Source organism: Ursus arctos, unplaced genomic scaffold, assembly GCF_023065955.2.
Source record: "Ursus arctos isolate Adak ecotype North America unplaced genomic scaffold, UrsArc2.0 scaffold_4, whole genome shotgun sequence".
In the NCBI taxonomy this organism is placed as follows: Eukaryota; Metazoa; Chordata; class Mammalia; order Carnivora; family Ursidae; genus Ursus; species Ursus arctos.
In genome coordinates this window covers 87,319,617-87,346,535 of record NW_026623056.1, presented here as the reverse complement: position 1 = coordinate 87,346,535, position 26,919 = coordinate 87,319,617, and the positions used below count along the sequence as shown (strand labels likewise).

The following is a 26,919-nucleotide window of genomic DNA, read 5'->3' as shown; positions in this document are numbered from 1 at the left end:
CACACCCCATTCATTGCACACCTGTCACTGCGTGGGTGAGCACGACATGCCTGCCACAACAATCCGCACACAGAGCAGCTACACGCGTGTTCCTGCAGAGCCACTCTGGTAGTCCATGGAATACAGCACAAACTTGAGAACTGGCCCCTTGGATTCACATCCAGTAAAAAATGTCAAGGTCTCCATCTAAGAAGTTCAAGTCTACTCTCCCCTTCACACTCTCTCAGGGATCCCCACTTCCAAGACCTGCCTGAATTCTTATCCTCAGAACTAGCTCTTCACCTGAAGGAAGAGACCATGGCCGCTGCGATGACTATGTTTGCATAACAAAAAAAGAGAAAGAAAATGAGTGTTGACATGATAAAATGTTTATTTGGATTACTGAATTAATTACTGGATTGGATTACTATGTAACGTCATATAATTCCCTAACATGAAATTGCACTTAGATGTTTAACGGATCACCTTCACTGAAAAGAATCAGATTCCATGGAATGGAGACTGCCCCGGAAAATCTGGGATGTGTGGTTGCCGTAGTAATTGATGCCTTCTAGAACAAATCCATGCTTGGCTAATTACAGCCTTCTATTTTTAAACTCATCTACATTCTTGTCCCCCACCCCACCATTTCTCACACTACTTCAGCAATAAAATACTATTACTGTTATCTGTACAGCCTGTGCTGATCTCAAAATAACTTGTTTCCAGTCAGCCCCTGCGTGAGGCAGAGGCGCTCGTTCCCCAAGCGCATGGAAGGCCAATCAGACACCTTAGAATGACCCCCGAACACTTCTCACGATAGGGATAAAACAGCAGCACCGGTCCCAGGCTAGAGCCTCCCTGTGGGGGTCTGGGGGCCGAGGTGAGGCCAGCTTGGCCGACTGCCCACCACGTCCCTGAGCCAGGCCCAGGAAGGCCCTTTGGTACAAGCCCCGGGGGGGAGAAGGATGGCAGGGAAGCACTGGGGCCGACCTGAAGGTCAGTCCGGAGCCTCTCGGACTATGTCAGCACATCACGCGGCCATATCAAAGCCCCAAACCTGCAGGCTGAGCAAAGCCTCCAGCAAGCCGCCTTCCACTCTCTGGCTTCCGACCCCAAGCCTGGCTGCCTGGGGTCCTGCTAACTCTGTCTGAGGCCTGTGCTTTCCGCAGCAAGGCTGGGGGTGCTGTGGAAATAGATGAAGACCACCCGGTGAGAGCTAGCAAAGGCTATTATCTATTCAGAGCGTGCTGTAGCAAGGGAATCCGCTACCACCACGGGCTCTGTTCCTTGCTAGGTCTCTTGTAATAAAGTACCACAAACCGAGTGCCTTAGACAAAACTGACGCTGTCACAGTTCTAGAGGGCAGCAGTCTGAGGTCACGGTATCTGAAGGGCCATGCTCCCTCTGAAGGTGCCAGGGAGACTCTATCTGTTTGGGCTTCTTGCCTAGCTTCTGGGGGCTTGGCACTCTTTCTTTGACGTTCCTTAACTTGTAAAAGCCCTCACCCAGGCCTCTGTCTTCATGTCCACATGGCATTCTCCCTGTGAGCACATCTGTGTCCAAATGTTCCCCTTTTATAAGGATACCAGTTATATTAGATGAAGGGCCCACTCTACTCCAGTATGACCTCATCTTAACTAATTACATCTGCAGGGATTTTATTTCCAAATAAGGTCATATTCTGAGGTACTGAGGATTAGGACGTCAACATATGAGTGTCCGGGGGACGCAACCCATAACACTTGCTCTGGCAGAGACTCAAAAGCAAGCAAAGCAGGGAGTGGGAAAGCTTTACAGTACACGAGAGGGAAGGCTCCATGTGGGCCCCGAGCAGAGGCTGTGAGCACAGGGAAGCTAACTAGAAGCAGGACGATTGGTCATGAGTGCATATTTAGCTTTCTCAGGTTGGTTGAATTGGAAGTAGAGGCAAAATTCTGGGAAGCTGGCAGTTATTGACCAAGTCCTGGCTGTTTTGGGCTCATTGCTTCAGAGGCTTTATATATATACCGTCTCTCCCCTGTCCATTTTCTGCGTTCATTCTCTCAGTGCACATGCTACCTCCTGGAGGCCTCAGGGTGCTTCTGGGGCTGGTGACCTCAAAAGATCTGCAGAGAGAGTCTGGAGCAGGTGGTCTGCAAGGCCCAGCACTGGAAAGGCTCAGTGCGCCCCAAGAGCAGACCCAGTGCAGACCTGCTCAGACCCTTACCCAGAGCAGAGGCCAAACACCCAGGGCACCCTTCTGCAATCTTCTCTTTCTCTCTCCACCAGGCTGGGCACAGCTGTGTAGTGGGAAAGTGTAGACACACTGACCCTAGAGCAACTGTCCTTAGGCTTTTAGGTCTTAGCACCCCATTCAGGACTCCAAAGAGCTTTTGTTTATGTGGGAGATAGCTATCAATATTTACCACATTAGAACTGAGAAATTTTTAAAATATTAAACCCATTACATGTTAATGTGAATAACTTATTTTTATGAAAAATAACTGTATTTTCCAAAAGAAAAAATTGCAAGGATGGCATGATTTTATTTTTGCAAATCTCTTCAATGTCTGGCTGAATAAAAGCCAGCTGGATTCTCATGTCTGCTTCTGCATTTAAACTATTATGTCACACATCATGTAGCCTCTGGAAAACCCCCATTACACTCATGTGAACAAAAGCTTATAACGTGGTAGAATTACCATGAAAAATATCTAGACCTTGCAGAGCCGCTGAAAGGGTCTCGGGGACCCCCAGAATCCCCAGGACCCTGACATAGACTCATGCTTAGGTACTGAATCAGGGATCGAGTCCACGGCAAGCCTGCAGGGAGAAGGGCCCCTGGAGATATGGGAGGAGGATTATAAGCCATCCCAGTCAAATAGACTCAAATCTCACAAATTAGGAAAATGCCCCAAACCTGAGTGAAGACATAAGAAGTTTTAGACCTGAGTTAAAGTCAAGCACTTTCAATATCTTAACTTCCCACTTGAAAATGCAAAGGCAAAAAGAGCAGAAATGAAAACAAATAATGTTTGTTAGTTCAATTTTCCTCCACTAGTTCCAAGATTATATGCAATTAGAAACTGATTTAACTGATGGATGCTGGGGGTGCAGCCACCCAGAGAACAGAGCCCTGTTTAGACCCACCGTGGCCCATGGAGCACAGGAATGTGAGCAGAAGATCAGCCGTGGAATAACCATGTGGGAGTGTCTTTCTTTTCCAGTCTTCTCTCCTCTTGGTCCAGCCTTCTCTCCTTCTTCTCAAATTCCTCTTGGCATTTTCTTTTTCCTTCCCCCTCCGACTCTAGTGTGTACCCCAAATTGTGGTTTGCCCTGACATTGGAGATGCATGAAGTAGCCAGCCACTTACTAGAGTAGATTAAAACTAGAGGCCTTCTTTAAAATGGTTGTTTCTATGTTATGTAAATTTTACCTCATTAAACAATATATGAATACCCTTATTTTAAGCCAAGCTTATTTTTGAAAATTTTTAATCCTACAAAAAGTATTACAGCCATTAGTTTAAATAGGGAAGAGTGATTTGGAACTTCTGAGTCCATAAAATATGACACAGGATATATGTGTTAATTTTTAAAGAAAAGTTAATGAATCACGTAATATTTCCAGAGATTATATTCCAGATTATTTTAAAACATAAAGAACAACTAATTAAGTATGGATCCAACCATAGAGAATCAGAGATACTCAACTCAATTGTCAAAATGCGGGCTCGTGTCTCCGGAAGTCACCTGCTTGACCAAACTTTCACTATTGAATGAATGAATGTCCAAGCAGGGCATTCATCTCTAGTCCAAAAGCACATAGAGATTCATAATGAATCACTGAGGAAAGTAGATATATACAAGGATAAAATTAGAAATTGGAAGTAATAGTCACCAATTGCTACAGTAACGCTGTGTAACAACCTCAACACCCAGTGTCTTCTCAATGAGTTTATCACGTGTTGCAGGTCCGTTGGGCTGTGGCTGATCCAGGCTGCAGTTTGGGTTGTGGTCTCTTCCCCATGTTCTTTGCATGATAAGTAACAGGAGCATAAGAGACATGAAAAACCACACAGGTACATTTAAGGCCTTCGCTTGCATCACATTGGCTAACATTCCTTCGGTCAAAGCCAGCCTACCTGACTGCACCCAACATCAATGGGTACCTTGTGTCCACAGTGAGAGGGGAATTGTTGCTGAACGATGATCCATCAACTTGGGGCAGAGAGGGCAGCTGAGATAAAATTTGTAGAGCAGTATCTTCCAGAAAACTTGAACAACATGTTGCTTTGATTTGAAGTCTGGTATGGAAGAGACCCTGTAGGGAAACAGTTCAATAAGATTCTTCTAAAATAATAGTATCTTGAAAAATGAGATTTATTTCTAACTCTGCATTTTGGAACACATATATGAAATTATATCAAATAGAAAGAATGTACTTTTTATATGAAAAACTCTAAATCAAGTCATCCTGCCTGAGGACAAATAGTGAATGTGGCCACCTTCACTTATTCATTTTTCATCCACACTTGAGTGTTATGGGGTGAAAGACATGTGCCAGGTGCTGTGCTGGGGCTGTGAGGGATACAAGGATGAAAAAGATGCCCTGCCAAAAGTACTTAGTCCAGTTCAAAAAAGAAGAAAGACATGTTCATAAATAACTGGAACTTGAGACACAAATGATAAATGCCAATTTTTAACACATAGATAAAATGCTCTGGGGGTTTAGCAGAGGGAGCATTACTTCCAGATGCTGAAAAATGATAATATCATGGTTGACAGGATTGCAAGAAACTCACAGAACATTCAAACCAGCAGATAATCAGTCCAAACTCTTTATTTTACAGAAGAGGAAACAGAGGCCCAGAGAGATGAAGTCAGGCATGTAGAGGGGGAGAACTTTTCCCTCCTTTCCTTCTAGGTTCTTTGGCTGGTCTAATAATTAAACTGATATAAGACAGGAGATATTGATAGGAGAAAATCAAACAAAGTTTAATAACATGTATACCTTCTGGTTACATGGGAGACACCCAGGAAAACTGAATAACTCTCCAAAGTGGCCAAAGCCATAACCTTAAATTCCATCTCCAGCTGAAGACAAAAGATGCTGGGGGCGGGGGGAGTCCATTGTGGGGGGTGACCAGGAAAAGCACAGTGAACAGGGTTAGGTTTTTATGCAGATTGAAGTCCCTGCCAACTCCACTGATTGAACAGTTTCTGGAGACTGTAGCCATCCCCCTCCTCCTGATACCAGGAAGGAGACACCTTACACATGGAGATTTCCCGCATACATGCAAATGTCTCTTTAAAAAGGGTAACTTCTGCTGGGTTTTCAGAGCTCCTCCCAGGTCAGCTGCTTCTCAAAAACAACCAGCCTAAAACAGTCCCAGTGCCAAAGAGGCACATTTGGGGGGGGGGGGGCGCATATTTTGCTCTCCTTCAGTCCCACCTTTGAAACTTTGAGGAATTTTCCAGTCCAGAAGCTGAGTGGATAGATTACTCCCTATCTCACTGAACCACTCAGTCCTGAGAACAGGTCAGTTCAGGTAAACAGTTGTGTCTCATTCCAGGAGGCCGTCCTAAAGGTGAGCTCCCAAAGCTAGGAGAAATCAGGTATTTAATAAGGCATTTCTATGGAAACAAAAGAAAAACAAACATTAATGATTGGAACAAATTATGTCAGTTTCTGAGCCCACAGGGCACCCAGTCAAGAACATTTCTAGATGTCAGGCTGGAAGCATCTTCAGATAGCAAGGGCAGGTAGTGGCAATTGGACAGGTCTTCTTGGAGAAGGGTTTGCAGTTTGAATGTCTCTGGTGATCCTTCTGATGGTCAAGAGGCATGATGATTTTCTAATAAGACCTGTCGCATTGATTCCTCTGAAGTTTATATCAAGTCGTTTATATTCAGTTGGCGGGACTCCAGGCAAAAGGGGAGTTTTTGTTCTTAGTGATTCCAAGTCAAAAGGTGGGAGAAACTTGGAAATGTTAGTTTGGAGATTTGTGGCCAGATATTTGAGGAAACTAGAAGAATTCAGAATCCAGTCCAGTTTAGAGGTAAATAACATAACCTCAAAGTAATGAACAGAATTGGAATTTAATATCCACCAGTTATATTAATAGTTCCTATTGAAACATATTTTTCTCTCTAAAATTACCCCATTTCTACAAAGACCATTACAGTAAAATTTGTTTGCAAAATTAGTCTAGTCTCAATAAATTTGACCTGATTACTTATGTAAGTCCAGCAAGAATAACAGTTAACCATATAGACTCTTAATCTGCTTCACTGGAACTTTTCGTAAGGAACCTTCAATGGGACTTTTAAAAGCCTCTCAAGGCCAGGAAGCCAAACCAAGGTCTTGCCAGACTTGCCTGCAATACTTATAGATTTGGGTGAATTCCTCTCTTCTTAAGGATCCCAAAATATCCTGAGGTTTCTGCACCTGCCATGAAGTGACCTTCCTCAAGCACCTGGCAAAACTGCTAGGAAGCCTGTAAGCAAGGTACTAGGCTGTTTTTAAGGGACTTTATTGGCTCCATAAAGTCAACTTTAGTTCCTTAAAGCTGTCTGGTCATATCTGAGTTTGTACATCTCTCTCAAATGTGACAGTCTAGTCAAAGCCTTGGTAATATAACCAATTTCCAATTGTGTCCTGTTACAGGGAGAACAGGTTCTAACAACTTATGCAAATAATTATATTCTTATAGTATAAGAATACTCACTGAGAGTTTCTGAATTCTGGAGAGATCTGGTAGGGGAAAAAAGAAAAATGTTTCATCTTTGTTCACAAAGGTATGTTTTATCAAGTTGCTCTAAGACATAGGCCACTAAATCAATGGTATGATCTTAAAGTTATCAGGTACCTGCATTCAAGAGTTCTTTCCATGAGTCTTCACTAAAGATGAAGCACTTTTGCAAAAACATCACAGTAAAACAATAACTGTAAATGGCAAAAGGTTTTTAAATGGCCATGGTTAAAGATTTGATGAGAGTTCATTATAATACAATTGACAAAGAAATTTGCTTATTCTGTAACATACAACATTTTAAAATAATAATAGAATTACAAGTGATAACATTGTACTGGGACGTATCAGAATTCTAGGAATTTTATAAAATTTCTGGAACACCGATGTGAATAACACATATCCACACAAACATCACAAACCATTATGAAACTGTACATAATTATCTGTTTTACCAAAGTGATAATAAAAGATTTCAAAGGCAAATACAGAAGGTTATATAGCTGTGAGCAAAACTTAGCTCTTAATATTGAAAAGACCCAGTTTTCTTCAGTAATCAGAGACCTGATGGTAAGGAGCACAGAAAATCATTTTTATAAAACACAAAATCTTTGCTTTTTTAGACGGATTACTTAAAAGGTAAAGAAAAACAATCTTTTATCAGGAGGAGATCAATGGTCCATGAAAAGTTAGTCTTTTTAGTAAATGAAAGAAAATCAAGTTTTAGCTTTACATAAATACACTACTGATTTTAAAGCTTAATTTTATAATCCTTATCATAAACTCATTACATTTTAGCCAACTTGACTAAACAAAGTAAAATTCTCTTTCTCTTCCCAACTTTCTATACTAGTTTTACTTTAGGACAATTTTACCTTCTTTGCCATTAACAAAAATGCATCTTCATATCTCATACATTTTCTTATCCAAAAACACATCTTACTTTCCTTGTATACGGAGTTGTTTTCCTTATTACTTCTAGTAGCTTTAATTACAAATGTTAGAATTCTTAACCCTTAGAAATTTTAATTTCTAGCAAAACTAACAAGTAAGCAGTAGTGAACAGCCTGTTACACCCACATTCTTTAGATTGGCAAATTTATGAATACATTTCATAATTTCTAGGAGCATATGCCTTTTTAAAAAATAGTACAGTCTTTCAGTGTGGCACAAGACATGTTTACTAACGGACCCAAATATTTTCAGTGCCTCTGTAATAAGAAGCCAAAAATAGATAAAATTATGTTCAGTAAATGATCTAGATATTCAATGAATTTCTCATCGTCTAATTTAACTCAGCACAACTTTAAATTTCCAAGTTACCAAAGAGAATTGAAATTATTTTTAAGTACATATACCATAAAATACAATTATTGCCAAAAAGTTCACCTAAAAACTCTTTTCCCACTTAGAGCTATCTCACTCATTTGTTCCCAATGATGATGCTTGGATTACTCACAAAAACTTCACAAGATATTAGACAAAGTCAGCCATCATCCCAAGTTATTCTTCTTGCTGACAAGTTTTGTAAGAGATAACATGAATTTGATTAAGTCAACATGGGTAGTTGTTTATCTGCATTACATTTAATGTCTTCACAAAGACAACTATTTTAATTACACTGACAAACTTCAACTAGCTTCCATTTACCAAAGATTACCCCACATCACATGAACTTGAGAAATGTTTGGCTTGTCTGTATTTCTGAGAGTTTTAGAGTACCCAGTCCTTAATTTATATAAGTGCTTGTTTGTCTTGAAGCCAATTGAAGAGAACACTTTACAAATGAATTTTGGCAGTACCATTCAGAGGTAGAGATGTCCCACATCCGTACCATACATATGTAGCCTCACATGAACATATAGACACAAATTTTATAGCTTCCATTTTAAAATTTTAACCATGAAATGGCTATAACAGGCAAAACTCACCCATTTATGAAGGAGCAGCTGGATTCAAACTGTGTTTCTGGCAAATGAAATAAATTAAGTTTACCTGTTTGGATGGCTAAAGCTTCCTCTACTAATATTTCTGGAGAAGACAGCTGAGATTTTTCATTAGCCCACTTTCCAAATATCTCCCTTTTTCTCTCTTTCTTCTGGTAAGAAACATCTCCCTAAAGTTTGAATTTCAAAAAGTGGCTCTTCGGTCCTAGACAGGATGGGGGTAGAAAGTCTACATCACAGAGGCACCTGGGTGGCTCAGTCGATTAAACTGCCACCTCTTGGTTTCAGCTCAGGTCATGATCTCTTGATCGTGGGACCCAGCCTGGTGGTGGGCTCTATGCTCAGCATGGAGTCTACTAGAGATTCTCTCTCCCTCTCCCTCTGCTCCTCCCTCTGCTCGTGTGTGTGCGCGTGTGCACACACATACTCTCTCTCTAAAATAAATAAAATCTAAATAAAATAAATAAAATCTTAAAAAAATAATATAAAATTATTCAAAAAAAGTCTACATCACAAAGGCACAGAGAAAGTATCCAGTTTTTCTCCAACAGAGAGTTTTGGGGGCATATTTGCCTATAATCAGGAGGTCTAGGATAATTTTAATTTTTCCTTCTTTTTCTTAAGTGCAGGACAATTCTCTTTCCAATGTCCCAATGTCTATAAGCATTCTGAGATGAATATGTGAGGTCTGGGGATTGGTAAAGATAGGTGGGATTGAATTGCTTCTAGAGCCCCATTTCAGATTTTGTAGAGATTTGCAAGACAAAGCAGTTGCTTCCAATTCCCCCCAAAATGGAGTGGTAGCCTGAATGATATCAAAAGAGTGATATGCCCATCCAACTACATTTCTTTTAATTTTTTCATTATCTCAGGGAGATTTCCAGCTAAGATAAAAATCAAAAAAAAATTTTTAATGTTCTAGAAATTCAGGGTTTAATGCATTGTCTTTAAAAAGCCTGTATAAAGTATTTAACAAAGGTTTTCATATGCTCTCCTCCTTTCTGAGTGCAAAATTCTACATTAGCCCAATTTATTTTAAGGGGGAAAGCCTCTAATATTGCTCCTATCAAGCCTTGAATATGAGCCTCCAGCTGAGCCATTTCCTGGTCATTTGTAGGAGGACCTGAGTGGCTCTGGCCATCTGTATCCTCTGTGAGGGAGGTTTGCCCCAGGGGGCCATCTGGCTTGCCAGATAACCATAGTGTAATCATGGGAGGAAAGAGCAATCCTTAGCAGCCAATCCAGGTCCAGGTGAATGGGGCTGTGAATGGCCAGTAATATTTCCAACTCCTTTCTGAATTTCGTAGGATCTTCTGAAAGTAGAGGTAAAAGGCTTTATAACTGAGAAGATCTGTTGCAGTCCAGGTGACATGAAGTTCAGATACATCCACCGAGAACACTGTATGGGAAGACCTGAAGCTGGCAGAGCCTGATTGCAGAGCCCTGGAAAGTGGGAGGGATTGTAACAGCAAAGCCAGCCCTACCACCCTTCTTGAGCGCTGCTGCTCAAGTCACTTCCTGGCCTTTAGTATTTACGAGAGTATCTGTATACCTTGAGCCTGGAGAGCAGGCTCTGCTCTCTAAATCTTACGAAGAAAGGGAGATCAAAACTGGCAGCCGGGTGTTTATGGATTTTCAGGGTATAAGGGAATTGCCTGAGGTGCTGGGGCTGGATTTGAGAGGGGTTTAGACGAGGGGCTCAGAGATTCAAAAGATCTCCTGGTGGGTCAAGGACAGGGATTTGGGAATAAAGGGGGTGTAAGGAGGGAGGAGAAGGGGATTTACCTTAGGTGTGGATGCTAATTTTTGTTCTAAGTCTCATTTCTGTTCCTGCATCTTTTTAAGGGCGTCCCTGAGGCTAGCTGCTATATTCTTTGTGTCCACTTTTAGTTTGGTCCTTCCATAGGTACCAATAAAACAATTGTTTAGGATAAGAGCTCTCTAGAAATTTTTTTTCAAATACAGAAGTTTGTCCAATAAAGATTCATCATCTTGCCTTTGACAAGTAGGATCATCTTTTTTTTTTTTTAAGATTTTATTTATTTATGTGACAGACAGCCAGCGAAAGAGAGAACACAGCAGGGGAGTGGGAGGGGAAGAAGCAGGCTCCCAGCAGAAGAGGCCGATGTGGGACTCGATCCCGGAACGCCGGGATCACACCCTGAGCCGAAGGCAGACGCTTAACGACTGCGCTACCCAGGCGCCCTATCTTTTTTTTTTTTTTTTAAGTAGGATCATCTTTTAATCTTGATAGCAACTGAAACCAATAAGCCTTTTAACCACTTAGCCTGAATGCAGGAGGCAGCCCAAAGGGGAGGGCAAAAGATGCAGCCCTTACAAGATCCAGCCAGTGAGTAAGATCCCAGCGTCAGCCTCAGAAAGCAAAGATGTCACAGGCAGTAAGAATGGTGTCTCACTAACAGTGTCTCCGGTGTCCCATGAGAATATGAGAGGCCTCCAGTCACAGACCCACTAATCTGTGACACCGGGCGGGCACCACTGGAGTGGGACTTTTCCAGCACCCAGCAAAGGTTGAGACAATGGACCCTTGCAGACAGGACGGCTATGACAAACTCCTCTGAGAGCTGATCTAGTCAGACAAAGAGAACTGATGCCAGCCAAAAGCCCAGGTTGTTACCTGGCTAACATCAGGAGTTCCCATGCCCCTCCTCTTTTCAGATCCAGTCGAGTCGACCGTCCACCAAATGCATCCCCTGGCTGGCAGAGACCAAAGAGAATATTCTCGCTGGTCACAAAGCCGAGCTCCCAAGACACAGAAAAAGACAAAAGGGAAACTTCACCCGGCTTCTCTTATATGCACATTAACAGCATTAGCGAAGCCTTGGGTCTCTTGGAGCCAAACTAAGAGCTCGGAGGGGTGTGCCTCTGGGTTGAGGATTGTGTGGTGTTTTATGGAGTGCCTCTTTGCCAGAAATTTCCTTGAGATTGCTGGGTGACCTAGTATCAATCTAACCCGTTCCATGACCAACTTATCCTAACATTAGGATCTTAGATTTGGATGGTACAGGCTCGAGCAGCTCTTAAGTGCTTGACTCTGCCCACCAATTTCGTGGCTTGGCTCCTAAGACATCCCTTAGCAACAGCTTTTACCTCACGTGCACGTTAACCCACAGCGAAGCTTGTCTAAGAGACCCCGGTCTGGTGAGGACCGTGAACCTGTCCGTCTGTGAAGCCGGCTCACACAGCAGGCCTGGTAGGGCCTAGGCCTGCGTTCTGCCCGATGGTTTTCCTCCTTACGACAAAAGACACAACAGACAAAAACAGTGACCATTTGTGTAAGGAATAGGATCAATAAATAAGACTTTTTTTTTTTAAGCAGAATTGCTAGACCCAAGGAACTAGTTGCACGAATATTTTCTCCTGCTAATCTAAATTTAGAAACAATGCTCTCACTGTGCTCACTTCCGCTGCACCCTTCAGGCAGGGGTCCAGGAGACTGACAAGGTCAGAGTCCTTGCCTTTGCCGGCTTTCCATCAGAGGCCCAGGATCTCTCAGCTGCAGCAGCCCCGCCCGTGAAAATCACATCTGGGTCACCAGAACTGTAGGGGTGGAAAAGGTTTCCCTCCTTCCCTGCTAGGTTCTTTGGCTGGTCTAATAATGAGGTTGATAGAAGACAGAGTAACAGGAAACAAAATTTCATAACATGTGGACCTTCTGGTTACATGGGAGACACCCAGGAAACTGGGTCTGAAAACTGAAGTCTGGAAACTGAAAATTCCATCTTCAGCTGAAGACAAAAGATGCTGGGGGAGGGGAGTCAGTTGTGTGGGGGGGGTGTGACCAGGAAAAGCACAGTGAACAGGGTTAGGTGTTATGCAGATTGAAGTCCCTGCCAACTCCACTGATTGAACGGTTTCTAGAGACGTAGCCACCCCCTTCTCCTGGTACCAGGAGGGAGACACCTTACACACGGAGATTCCCCGAATACATGCAAATATCACTTATAAAACGGTAACTTCTGGGTTTTCAGAGCTCCTCCCAGGACAGCTGCTTCTCAAAAACAACCAGCCTGAAATGATCCCTGTCCCAAAGAGGCACATCTCGGGAGGCACATTCCGCTCCGCTTCAGTGACATTCCTAAAATCACCCGGCCTGCAGTACAAGGGCCAGAATTCAAACTCCGTCTTCTACTCCTTCCATTGTTTTCTATGGCATCATTTCTGTGATCCCCGAAGCTGCTTTCCTGGCAACAGTTCAAGTCCATACAATGAAAAATGACACCGCTAAAGAGGATGGCATTTATAAGGTGGGAGGAGAGGCATGAAGAGCCAGAACGTGGTTAAATAAATACCAACCCGTCAGAAAACAACATAGAAAACATCAGCCGGAAATTTACAACCTGCAAGTATTTTCCCCTCCTTCTGCCATGTATATTCACCCAGACGCCTTGTTCTTGGACCGAAACACCCAGAAACACACCGGTCTTTTTTTGGCATGAGAAAGGGAGATGTTTTGAATGATGCAAGGTGTCTCTTGTTCTAAGAAACCTTTAAGGATGTGAGTTATGGGGCCTTTACTCCTGCCTTGGTTCCTTTAAATTATGCTCCTAGCTTGGCAAAGAACTCTTAACTGCCTGGCCCATTAATCAGGCCAAGCCATAAATTTCTTGCCTCGTTGCCCTGTGGAGAATCCGTCTGGAAGATGTTCATGCTGGAGTAGTTTGGGAAGCTCCCACAACATCGATGGCCTCGTCAGGTCAGCCACCCCCCTGCACTCCAGAACACAGGGGATGACGGGCAGGGCCACCCAGGACACACCCCTCGGCCCTCCGCTGTGGCCGTGTGGTCCCGACAAGCCACTTGACCACTCTGGGCTCCTTGTCTGCAAAATGGAAATAATCGTATTTCTCTTTCTGGATTGTGTTGAAGGTTAATGAGATAAAGCGTATGAGCCAGGTGATACTGCATCAGCTAATAACACCAGTACAACCAGAGCCGCGGCACAGCGTCCTTAGCCCCTTAGCCATTGCTCTTGCTCCACGGGAAAGGGCCCCCCCTTGCCGGCCTGGCTCCAGCGTCCACCTTTGTAATTCAGTGTGCTGCTTGAGGGCACCTGGCTGGCTCTGGCGGTAGAGCACGATCTCAGGGCTGTGAGTTCAAGCCCCACACGGCGCATGGAGCCTCCTTTTAAAAAGTTTAAAAAATTAAAAAATAAAAAGTGAGGCTCAAACAGGGAACCTCTGCGTCCTAATGGCTGAGGTAATGGTGGGCCCGGATTTGGCTGAAGTCCAAACCAATCCTGTCTCTTCCTGTCTCTCTGAAATGCAAACGAGGTAGAACACGCCACCCGGAGGACCAGGAAAATTGCAAACCCCAGCTTGAGAGGCCGTCCCGGTTTCCTAGGGCCCCTTCCTGCAGGAGCACCGCCCATCCTCACCACCAGACGGCAGTTTTTCCCTTTGGATCCTTCTGCTCCTGTATCTTTGGCAACAGCCCAGAGCTCTTCCCCCAAGTGCACCTCTCAGGGTGAGTCTTCAATGGCTGAGGTGTCTTTGCTCAGTTCAACTGTGAAATAATAATACCAAGATTTCAGCCCAGGTATGTAGTGCATGAATATGAATTGAGACTAAATTTTAGTTCCATCCGCAGCATCCAATGGGTACCAACCCGCAGGCGCTGCCTACTTCCAGGAAAAGCTGGCCCATCTCTCAGGACGCGAGCCCTTAGGGACGCCTAACTGGCGTATCCTTAAACCTATAACTAGATGGGCGGGGAAAGCAGGGCCAGAATGAGCACTGATCATGTCTAAGACCAGCGGATTCGGGTTGACTGAGTGTGAGATCTCTGTGCCTTCAGAGCTCCCCAGCGCTTGCCGTGGGGCAGGAATGCTGCGGTCCCCTGCTCTCTCCACCTTTGTAGGCCTGGTCTTTGGCCAGAAGCTCTGGATCTCTCGTTCTCTCTGCAGAGTCCTCAGACGGGATCCCCACAGTATACAATCTGATACACAGCCATCCTGGAGAGAGAGCATCTATAAGACCTAGTAACCCTAAAAATAAAACTGCTAGTGATTTTACCAGCAAAAATGGGTTTATTTGGGATTAGCCGAGAATTGCAATTAGGACAGGCAAGCATGGGAAAACTATACGCAAGTCCAATGAATAAAGGAGAGAACAACTCTTACAGAGGAAAGCGGCTCTTAGCAACAAAAAATCCATTGTGGTAAAGTGGGAGTTCAGGTGTAGCGGCTTCTCATTGGCTGAGCTGTGACTGTCTCTCATTAGCTGGGCTGTTGCGGGGACGGGGGTGGGGTGGAGAACACCTTCCTTCCTCCCGCCCAGGGTGGTCAAGTAGTGTCCCCAAGCAAGGCACCTCTCTTCCTGTTGGGTCTGCAACGGATGCCGAGTGCTCGCGTGAGAGCTCCCCCTGACAGCCTCCTGACTCCATCCTACATGAGGTTTCCTTTTATTAATTCTCACACAGCCATCTGAAAGTTAACATGCTGTGGATTTCTAACCCTACCTCAAGGAAAAGTGTGTATAGTAAAAAAAAAAAAATTTACATTAGCTTTCTATTTGTTGTGTTAGATGATTCTGTAATGAATGTAAATGGTTTGCTGCAGACCTCTGACCTCCTCAAATCTTTCTCAGAATGTACTCATAGCCCTATATTTCTTTTTAAATTAATTCCTGCTTCCTCCCCTAATTATTGTGTAATTCAGTGGTATCAGTTTGAAAAATCAAGTCATTATTATACCAACAGCAAACAATAAGAGAAAGAGAGAAAAAAAAGGATCACTTTTTGAAAAGCATTTTTTGGTGCCCCTTGCATCTCAAGTGTGGACTTACCAAGGATTTCACATTTGAGATTTAACCCTTCATCTTTTTTCTTTTTTTAATGTGTTAGATCTTTTCCTTATCCTTTATTTTTTAAGGTAAAACTTCTGTAAAGTGGGATGCACGGATCTCTGTATACCATTCAGTGAGTTTTGACAAATGGGTACAAGTGCATGACTCGAGCCCTGATCATCAGAGCGAGCATTTCCGTCTCCGAGGAAAGTTCACTCATATCCTTTCGATCCATCTTCCCGCTGCCGTTGTGGCTTCCATCAGCATAATTTGTCTTGTCCTAGAACTTCGTATATAGAACCAAACAGTGTGCACTCTCTTGGGTCTGGGTTGTTTCACTCAACATAATGCTTTTAAGATGCATACGGTTTCATGTATCCGGAGTTTGTTCTTTTCTGAGTAGTATTACGGGGTATGAATACATCACAGTTTCTTCATCCACTCTCCTGTGCACGGAAATGTGGGTTGTTTTCAGTCTTTAGCTAATAGGAATAAAGCCGTTATAAAGGTCCTTGTACATATGTTTTAAAGGGCATATGTTTTTACTTCTCATGGATAAATATCCGAGAGTGGAATTGCTTGGTCACAGGGAAGGTGAGCGGTTCACTTGATACGAAACAGCCATTTTCCCAAAGCATTGTGCCCGTGACCACAAATGACAGTTGTGGTGACCACATGCTCCACGATGCTGGGTGTTGGGAGTCTTTCACATCAGCCATTCTCCTGGGGTGTAGGAGAACCTCATTATAGGTTTTAATTTGCATAATTACTCATGAATATTGAACACTCTCTTATGAGCTTATTGGCCATTGATTTTGTTGCCTTTGTGAAGTCTATATCTGACTATCTTGCCCCCTTTTTAATAGGGTGGGTTGTCTTATCATCGAGTTGTAAGAGTTCTTTTCCTAGAAGTTTTTTCTTCTAAGCTTTCCTCTACAAACGTTATAGTTCTAGCTCTTATATTCAGGTCAAGGATCCACTTCAAGTCAACTCTTTTGCGTGGGTGAGATAAGGGCTGAAGTTCATTTCTTCCATATGGAAATCCTGTTGCTTCAGCGCCATTTGTTAGAAAAACTATTTTGCCCCCGTTGAATTATCTTGTCCCCTTTGTGGAAAATCAATTGACCATATAGGTGTGGATCTATTTCTGGAGTCTGTATTCCATGCCAAGGACCTCTGTCTACCTGTCCGTCGACACACAGTCTCGAGTGCGATATGGTGGAGACAGAGATGACTCAATAAGCTGACAGGAGGGGAACCTGAGTAATGGGCACAGATAGTAGGTGCATTACACTATTCTACTTTCGTGTAATAAAATGCTTTCAAAAAGAGACAACTTCGAAAAGCATGGGGGGTGGGAGGGATGTTACCTCATGTGTAACACCAGAAGTGTAAATTAGGGCAATCCATTTTCACATCACCAAGTTGATGTTTAACAGCCATACTCAATTTGTCTTGGTAATACATAGTTGTATTTTTACCTCCACACACATAAACACATACCGTCTATTCCAAACAGATGAAATATTTAAATGCAAACAATGTCATACAAGTAGAGGAGAATTTTGGAGAGTGCTCACATTATCCTGAGGTGAAGAGGTTTTTCTTAGCATGACAGAAAAGTCCAAAACTATAAAGGAAATGATTAACATCTAATGACACGAAGACATATAATGTCCACATCAAAAAAAAATCGTAGAGAAATTAAAAGATGAAGGACAAGCGGCAAAACATTTGCAATATATAAAACAGCCACAGGGTGGTTATTGTAATATGTAAAAGGCTCTTTAAAAATCATTAAGAGGTGGGGCTCCTGGGTGGCTCAGTTGGTTAACTGTCTGCCTTCGACTCAGGTCATGATCCCGGGGTCCTGGAATTGAGTCAGCGATGGGCTCCCTGCTCAGTGGGGAGCCTGCTTCTCCCTCTCTCTCTGCCACTCCCCCCTACTCGTGTTCTCAGTCTCTCAATCTCTCTCTCTCTCATGTGCACTTGCTCTCTCTCAAATAAATAAAATCTTTTTAAAAAATCATTAAGAGATGTGGATTTCAACTGCATTAGTAATGTTATTTTTAAGTGTCTGGTGAGTCAGTAAATCTATCTGTGGAATTTTTATACCTTTTTGTTTTTATTAGACATTTTATAATAAGTTTAAGATAGTGAAAACAAAACAAAACCATTAGAAAAAGAGGAGCAACCCAATAAAAAAAGTGAGAAACAGGTAAATACCACTAACCAAATGTGAGATGGTGATTTATAATAAGAAATATATATTTGACTTTTGTCCACTGTTCGTGGCACATCGTTCCAAAACTTGGAATTTCCTATATAAGAACCATAGGGGCACCTTTTGTTATAATATTTGAGGGGTTATTTTTAAAGATTCTATTTATTTATTTGACAGAGAGACAGCGAGGGTGGGAACACAAGCAGGGGGAGCTGGAGAGGGAGAAACAGGCTTCCCGCTGAGCAAGGAGCCCGACTTGGGGCTTGATCCCAGGACTCCGGGATCGTGACCTGAGCCGAAGGCAGATGCTTAAGGATTGAGCCACCTAGGCACCTGTAATATTTAGTTTTGTTCCCAGTTTCTGAAACAGTTCCAGGGTGGTAAAAGTGAAGTGGGTGTCTTTTGTTATTTACGACAAACCTCTCTCCCCCACATCTGAGTTTATGGTAACAATGTGACTTTTGGAGAACCCCTAAAGATTGGAAACTGGTTGCAAGGGAAACCAACCTGTGATTAGAGGGCTGGAACTTCAAGCCCCACCCTGCAGCTCTAGGGAGGGGAGAGGGGCTAGAGATGTGAGTTCAGTCACCCATGTCCAGTGATTTAATCAGTCATGCCTTTGTAATGAAGCCTCCATAAGAACCCAAAAGGACAGGGCTCACATAGCGTCCTGAGATTCGGGGAAAATGGGGCACCAGGAGAGGTCTTGGTGCCCCATTCTCACCCATTCTCACCCTTCCCCCATAGCGTGCCCTACACCTTTTTTCTGGCTGTTCCTGAGTTATACCCTTTTATAATATAATATACAGGTAATCTAGTAAGTAAACTGTTTCCCGAGTTCTATGGGCCACTCTGGAAAATAAATCAAACCCAAGGAGGGGTCATGGGAACCTCTGATTTATAGCTGATTGGTCAGAAGCACAGATGACAACCTGGACCTACCATTAGTGTCTGGGGTGCGGGGCAGGCTTGTGGGACGGAGCCCTAACCCTGTGGGACTTGACGCTATTTCCAGATAGACAGTGTCAGAATTTAGTTGAGCTCTAGGACCGCCCGCTGGTGTCTGGAACATTCCTTGGATGTGTGGGGAGCCCCTCCCTCACATCAGACTTTGGTATCTGAACTTTCAGCTCGATTCTAAAAAGCACACTTATTCCTTTCACATTTGAACAATTCTGGTATTAGAACAAGTCTCACAGTCAGTGGGTCCATGGGTGTCCCAGTTCTTATTTTAATTCTTCCCACATTGCTCTCCTAAATTAGTACCATTGACAATATCCGAGACTCAAGGACATATGGCAGAAAGCATTGGTTGATTGGTTACCCATAGAATTACTGCCTTGAAACAATAAACGGCTAATACTTTTGGTTAAGGAAACAAATGAAAAGCCAGTCCCGAGGAACTAAATTCCTCGCAGTGTCCGCTTTCCCACAGCTTTGTCCCTGGTCACCACACCCCCGGATCCTTGTCTTAAGGACGTTTTCTCCTAAGGCAATGAGTCTAGGAGTCTTCGGGAAGAAGGCCCAGTTCTCCCAACACCCTGAGCACAGGATGGGGAGGTGATGAGCCACAGGTCAGCAGGAGACCCCAGGTTAGAGGGCCTGAGCGACGGTGCGCTCCGCTCACATTAGCGCTGGTGAGGTCCCTCTACTGTTCCTTGTTCTGGAGAAACATTTCAGCTCCTCCCTCCCCCGCAGTGTCAATGAGAAGCCTGAATACTTTTGTTTTACAACAGATAACATAAACACTAAGAGGCTTTTCCCACAGTGCCTGGTTGTCCATCCAAATGTGCAATCTTTCTGATTTTAGAACCCAAATGCCCACTCCTCCATGCTGGCTCCTGGGCTTACTGGACTTCCAGAAATATGGAGCTGTTTGGATATTGGACATGGAAACGCTTTGTGTCGACTTCATTTTGCCTATTTGTTTCTCAACTCCCCTCCCGGGTGCTCAGGATGAAGGAGCCAACCTCGGACGCCCAGGTTAGCACCCTGGATCATGACCAGACATGCTGCTCACCTCCCAGGCCTGGGCCACAGCCTGCCTTCCGATCTCCACCTTTCCCTCCTCCACCCCAGTTCTAACTACTCTTGACAGGAATGGCCCTTTGGCCACATAGATGGACCCAGAACCCCCAATTCTTGCACTTTCTCAAGAGACACCCAGAAGAGCATTAGGAGGGGTGAGTTCCTGCACCCCTTGAGCTTCCGACAGTTCCCAGGTGGCAACAGAAATCCCAAGTCGTTACCTTAGACCCACGCTTTCCTTCTCTCCTCACAAAGGGGCTTCAAGGAGGATCCGAAGATCCGGGCAGAACTTGCTCAGCGGCCCCTGCCACCGGCTCCAGAGCCTACAAGGGCGCCACCAACCACTGTCTCGTCACACAGCTGTCACCCAGGGTCACCTGGAGTGAGTCAGGAGGGGCGGGGCCTCCGTGTCCGTTCAGCTCTGACCTCACAATGCACCGCGTCGAGGGAATTCCGAGCAGCTTAAAAATGGCAAATCCAAGTAAGGAGTGCACTGAAATGCAAAACCCACTACGACCTGGAGAATGACATTTGCGTAAAACAGCAGTTCCTAGAGTGGGCGGGGCTTGTAACCGAGCTCTAGCTGCCACCAAACAGCTAATACGTCGCTTGCTGTCGGCAACAAAAATCCTTCTGAGCAAACACAAAAATAATTACGCGTTGACCTGCCTGAGCCCTAGAATTAACTAAATGGGTCAGGTGAGCTTTAGACAGGAGACTTACATGTAATGACTCCAATGATAACAAGCCATCCCCCCTCCTGCACGGGGGGGTACATCCCCAGACCCCTAGTGGACGCCTGAACCCTGGACAGTACCGACCCTCCCTATACTATCCTTTTTCCTATATGCACATACCTATGATAAAGTTTAATTTTTCAGTTAGGCATAGAAGGCAATTAACAACAATGACTAATAATAAACTAGAACAATTAAGACAACGGTTTGTAATGTGAATGGGCTCTCTCTCTCTCTCTCTCTTTCTCTGTGTGTGTGTGTGTCACCGTATCTTCCTGCACCGTCCTCAGCCTTCTTGCGCTGACGGGAGATGATCAACTCCCTCCGTGATGAGATGACGGGAGGTGAGTGACACAGGGCTAAGCTACTGCCGACCTCCTGACGGCACATCTGAGTGTCACCCACTTCCAGACCGTGGCGGCCCGTGGCCAGCTGAAACGGTAGAAAGCAAAACCGCAGGTAAGGGTGTACGACGATAATAACAAGTAATAACTGGAATGTTCCTGAGTCTTTCAGTCACAAGGGAGAGACCCCCTCTGTCGCCTCTGCAAAGGGGGTTTCCAGGCACCGAGACCCTGGGACAGCAGCAGAGATGGCGGGCATGGAACAGGCCCCGAGGAGCCAGGCGCTGCCTTCCAGCCCGGATTCTGGACCATTCTGGGCAGCGCCTGTCACAGATGGTGTGTCAGGGGGCCCCTCAGTCCCTCCCTGCGTGGCCTCCCCTAAATTCTCTCCTCCTGGTGGCTCTTACTCCCGGAGCGCCCTCTGGCCCGTGGCTCTTCTGCCTCGTGACACCCGAGTCAAGCCAGACCATAAAAGGGGGGGGAGGTAAAGCAAAACTTGGTGGAAATTCTGAAATAAAAAGGATAGGAAGGGCAGGTGACGTGAAGAGCATGTGTCCCTTCCCGCACGACGGGAGTTTCCGGGGACTGTTCTAAAGAGTGAGGTCACCGATAGGAAGCCTGCATCACTGCCTAAGAGAGAGCTCACTCCCTAACTGCCTCCCTGCCACCTCATGACCCCAAATCAGGAGTCTCTGCCCTCCCCTGTGGCGCCAGTCCCTCAGAGGACATCCAAGGAGCCCGTGATCTGGCCCCTGACCCCCACTCCTTCGCCACCTCCATTTTCCCTTCAGATTCGACGTTCTACCAGTCTGACTCAGTGCTTGAATTGGCTTCCTGTGGAGGTGAACAAATTACCACAACTTTAATGGCCTCACACACCACCAATGCATCATCTTGCGCTTCTGGAAGTCACAAGTCCAAAATGGGACTTGCTGGGTTCAAATCAAGGTGTTGGCTGGCCTGTGTTCCCTTCTGGAGGCTGTAGAAGAAAATCCATTTACTTGCCTTTTCCAGCCTCTAGAGGCCACCTGTACTCCTTGCTCTGGGGCCCTTCCTCCATCTTCAAAGCCAGCAGCTTGGGCTGTGTGCTTCTCATGCCGCCATTTCTCTGGCTCTCCCTCTTCTGCCTCCTCCTCCACTTACAAGACCTTTATGATTATGTTGGGTCCATCCAGATAACCTAAGAAAAACTCTGCATCTCAAGGTCATCTGGTTAACCTTAATTTCATATGCTACCTTAATTCTCCATTGCCAGTAACCTAATATATCAAAGGTTCTGGGGAGTAGAACACAGATGCCTTTGGCGGGGGGGGGGCATTATTCTACCTCCATAAAAACACCATGGCTTTTGCATCTCCCTGCCTTTACGTATGCAGTTCCTTCTGCCAGGAATGCCATCTCCCTGACTGCTATTCCCATTTCTCAGACAAACTCATTTATTATTCAAGATCCTTCTCAAGTGTTACATCCTCCACTATCCACTCTATTCCTCTTCTGAACCTGTAAAACCTTGAATCAGGCCCATACTGTGGTAAGATGAATATTTATGCACCCCAGGCCCATTAGATTGAGAACACCCAGCATCCACTATGTCAGGAACCTTTTTCACTCAACAGAGCTGTAGCATGGCCGTGTCTTGACTTCCCCTTTCATCGGAAGGGCTGTATTTCCACCTTGTCTGCTCTTCCCTGGATCTACTTCTGTCCCAAGGCCAGCACCACTCTGATTTCATTGTAGTGGCTTTGTACATGTCCTGATACCTGAGAAAGCAAGTTCCACCGCCACTCGCCCTGTGCCCTATCAGTCATCTTCCTCCTGCCTCTCAGGGCCCTTCTCTCAGGCACCACTTCTTCTGTCCTCATGACGGGGGCTACACAGGTGTATGCCTGCACCAACACAGATCAAATCGTACACTTTCAATATGTCTATCAAAGCTGTCAGGCATGTTTAACACAATCGCTACCAAAATACCACCAGCATTTTTTACAGCATGAACAAACAATCCTAAAATTTGTATGGAACCACAAAAGACCCCCAACAGCCAAAGCAATCTGGACAAAGAAAAAAAAAAAAAAATATATATATATATATATATGGAATATTACTCAGCCATCAAAAAGTATGAAACCTTGCCATTGGCAATGACGTGGATGGAACTAGAGGGTTTTATGCTAAGCAAAATAAGTCAATCAGAGAAAGACAAATACATATGATTTCACTCACATGTGGAATTTAAGAAATAAAACAGAGGAACATTGGGGAAGGGAAGAAAAAAAAGAGAGGGAAACAAACCATAAGAGACTCTTTAACTACAGAGAACAAAGTGAAGGTTGATGGAGGGAGGCGGGTGGGGGGTCGGCTAAAAAATACCATAAGGCAATTTTTAAGAGTCTATGCTGACTGCAAGTAGCACTTCAGGAGTTTAGCACATAAGCAGGTGGTTAGACCGAAACTAAGAAAATTTCTTTTCCTTCTTTACGAAACTAAACGCTTGACCCCATGTCAGTAATTGGCTCACCTGGTATGACTTCGTGCTGCTGGCTAAGCACCTCTTCTGGGATGGCGTCCCAGGTACGCCCAGCAGCTTGCACCAACGCGTCCCCGGTCGCCCCTGCCCCGGGGGCTCAGGGTGGAGAGCCGGCAGCGGGGTGCCTGTCAATCACCCGCCCTCAAGCAGTGCCTTGGAAGAGAGTGGCAGCCAGGCTCCTCCTCTTGCACGGCTTCTGCGGCACCTCTTGGGGCGGCCTCTGGGATTCGGAGATGCGGCACCGCCCTCTGGACAGCTCCCGCAGCAGAGGGCGGGGCTCAAGCAGGTCGGACTGGTGCAGCATCCCAGCAAACTGGTCTAGGGCGCTGAGTCATGACCGCACCCTCTCCGGGTCTGCGGGGTAGCTGCGGGAGGGGCTCTTGCAGTCCCGGGGGTGGAGGCTGCTGCCGACATCCTACAGTCTTATATTCCTTAGAGTTCTCTCGTTGGCCAAGTCCCCGTTCCTCCGGTTACTAATTCTTCACGCTGAAGTTTCCCTGTAGCAATTGCTCTGTGGTTTCTGATTCCGAGACAGACACGGCCGAGAAAACCAATCTGCAGGACACGCTGTCAGTCTTTCATGGAAAAGGAAGGATGTTGGAGGAAGTGGTGCCGGGAGCCCAGAGGAACCCGCAGCCATGGAGATGCCACCAAGGATCCCAGAGTCCTGGTTCTCGTGCTGCTGCGAGGTCCCCTCCCACACTGACTAGGGCTGACGGGTGGACCAGGAGGACACTGTGGACACAGCAGACTGTCCAGTCGAGCCGCAGAGCTGTGTGGCTCCCACCTCGTGCTCCTCATCCGGCCAAGTGAGGGGCCAGGTCATGAGGCGACTGTAGGAGCCCTCCAGAGAGGCTCCTGTCCCAACTCCGTGAATGGTGGAGGCCTCCAGCCAAGAGCTTGTAAGGGAGATGACTTGGCAGGGACCCTCCAGCCCCAGGAAACCTTCAGATGACTGCAGGCTCCACTGGAGGGACCCCAAACCAGACCCGTCCAGTGGAGCTGCTCCTGAACTCCTGGCCCAAGGAAACTGAGCATAAGAAGTTATTAGTATTTTAAAGCCACTAAAGGGGGGGTTAATTTGTTACGTAGCATTCAAGGACAAATACACGTGGTCTCAAAGGGTCTCCCACAAAATGCCTATTACTTACAAAGGGAAAACGAGTAACTTTACAATGCAGAACACTGAAACCTACCACTTCAGCAAAGCAATCAGAGTGAACATCACCAGTACGGACATACAACGATAGCACCCACACCTGATACGAGCTACCGAGAACAGCCCATGATCACTTCCCGGTATTCTTTGCCAAACATGTATAATTTTGAGTTAATCACAAAAAGCATCACACAAACCGAAACTGAGGGAAACCAAAACTGAGGGAAGTTCTATAAAAAAAGTAGCCAGAGATCTTCAAAAATGCCAAGGTCATGGAAGGAAAAAAAAAAAGACCAAGGAAATGTCTCAGTAGGAGACTGGAGACATGCGACAAATCAGTGCAGCGTGTGGCCCTGGACGGGACCTCATCCAGAAACCTGGTGAAGTTTAAAGAGGTCTGTAAATCAGGGAGTCATCTAGTTTCCCCGTTTCGCAATTGTGTCAATGGTTACAGAGCGTGTTCAGTGTAGAGGACAGTGGACGAAAAGTATCTGGGAACTCACCACCTTACTTTTGTAACTTTTCAATAATCCTGAAATTACTTAAAAATTAAAAGTTAAAAATAATACCTTTCAAGAATGAGGGTAAGGACGCTTTCAAATATCAAAAAGCAAAATAATTTACTACCAACAGACTGCCAAAAAGAAGAAACTAGAAGGTGTTCTTCAAGTAGAATGAAAATAATTCTAATTAGAAGCTCAAATATGCAGGAAGAAATGAGTAAGAAAGAGAGTAAATCTGAATTTGGGGAAATCCTACTGTGTGCTGACTGTATGAAGAGCAATCATAATCTACGGTGGGTTAAAGTTCTACAGAATTAAAATACGATAGCAGCACATAAATTGAGGAGTGTTTACAGTTTAAAATATCCTGAAACCTTGCATTGTCTAGGAAAAGGGTAAATGTGCTAAAATACCATTAGTCTTTTGATAAACAAATGTCACACTGTTTAATCTCTATAGTAACCACTAAAAATAGAGTAGAACGTTGTATAACTTACAGACTAGTGGGGGAATTGGAAGGTTGAAATGGAAAAATAAAATTGAAAATAGCATTGAAAAACGTACAATCACTCCAAAAGAAGAAAATGCCATAGGAACAGAAATCATTAGGGGGAAAAGAACAGATGTAGAGGACAACCCCCAATGATAGATAATTTCAAATATATCAGTACTTATATTAAATCTAAGTGGACAGAAGGTCCAGTTAAAAACAAAAAGACTTTCAGACTGGATAAAAATACATCCATGATACACACTCTAGACTGTTTTGCAAAGACACACTAAAACCATAAGGATATGAAAAGGCTAAATATAAAACGATGGCAAAAGATACCTCACGCGAGCAGTAACCAAAAGACGACTGGTACAGCTGTACTAATGACAAATTTAAGGCAAGAAGGGTTACCAGATAAAGACGGGACATTCACTTCTTGGGGGAACACTGGAGGCATTCTCAGTGAAGTCAGGAATAAAAAAAAGACATCCACTCCGTCTCGGCCACTTCCATAACTGCACTGGGGGAACTAGCCAGTGTCGTCAGGCAGGGACAACAACAAAAAGATAAGCACAGGGAGGACAGTATAAAATATCCCTATCTGCAGGTGCTATTACTGCATTCTGGAAAAATACAGAAGATGCCATGAACAAGCCACTAAAAACAATGAGAGAATTTGGTAAGGTAGCAGGATCTAAAATTAACATAAAAACCGATAGCCTTCATATGTTCTTAGAACAACCAGCCAGACGATGGATGGAAGAGAAAAACCCCACTGATGGCAGAAACGAAAAAGCAAAACTATCTCAGCATAAAAAGAACAAGCATTATGGAAAGCTTTAGAAGAAGAACTTGAAAACACTCCTGAAAGACACAGAAGTGAGTTTCACAATTGAAAAGACGTACCATGTTCCTGGATACAGTGATGACTCAACATCAAAAGAAGTCGGTTCTTGGGGCGCCTGGGGGGCTCAGTCTGCTCCGCATCTGCCTTCAGCTCAGGTCATGATCACAGAATTCTGGGCTGGAGTCCCCGCACCCGGTTCCCTGCTCAGTGGGAGCCTGCTTTCCCTCTGCCCCTCCCCCTGCTCCTGCTCTCTCTGTCTCTCTGTCAAATAAATAAATAAAATCTTAAAAAGTCAGGTCTCAAGTCAATTCATAACTTACAGAATTTTCTTCTGAAATTAGGTGTATTTATTCAAAAATTCATTTGGAGGAAAATTAACACGCAAGGACAACCAGCACAACCTGAAAGGAAGGGAGCAGGGCTGCCAGACGGCAGAGCGCCCCCAGCTATTCAGACAGCAGGCTTGTGGCTGTGGAGGGACTTACAGACCAGCGTCTGGAAGACCCAAGTGACTGTGTGTTACCATGTGACAGATGATAAGTGCGGGATCTTTAACAAATGGGGAAAGATGGGCTTTTTAATGAATGGTG

General features: G+C 44.7%; 1 long non-coding RNA gene across 1 annotated transcript; it reads left to right on the top strand.

The window, feature by feature from the left end:
- Positions 1-12,470: 12,470 nt before the first annotated feature.
- LOC123001924 (uncharacterized) lies at positions 12,471-26,620 on the top strand. The gene is made up of 4 exons (XR_008957347.1): positions 12,471-14,148; positions 19,975-20,200; positions 20,747-20,915; positions 23,863-26,620. It is a non-coding gene; the product is annotated as an uncharacterized LOC123001924 (long non-coding RNA).
- Positions 26,621-26,919: the final 299 nt, after the last annotated feature.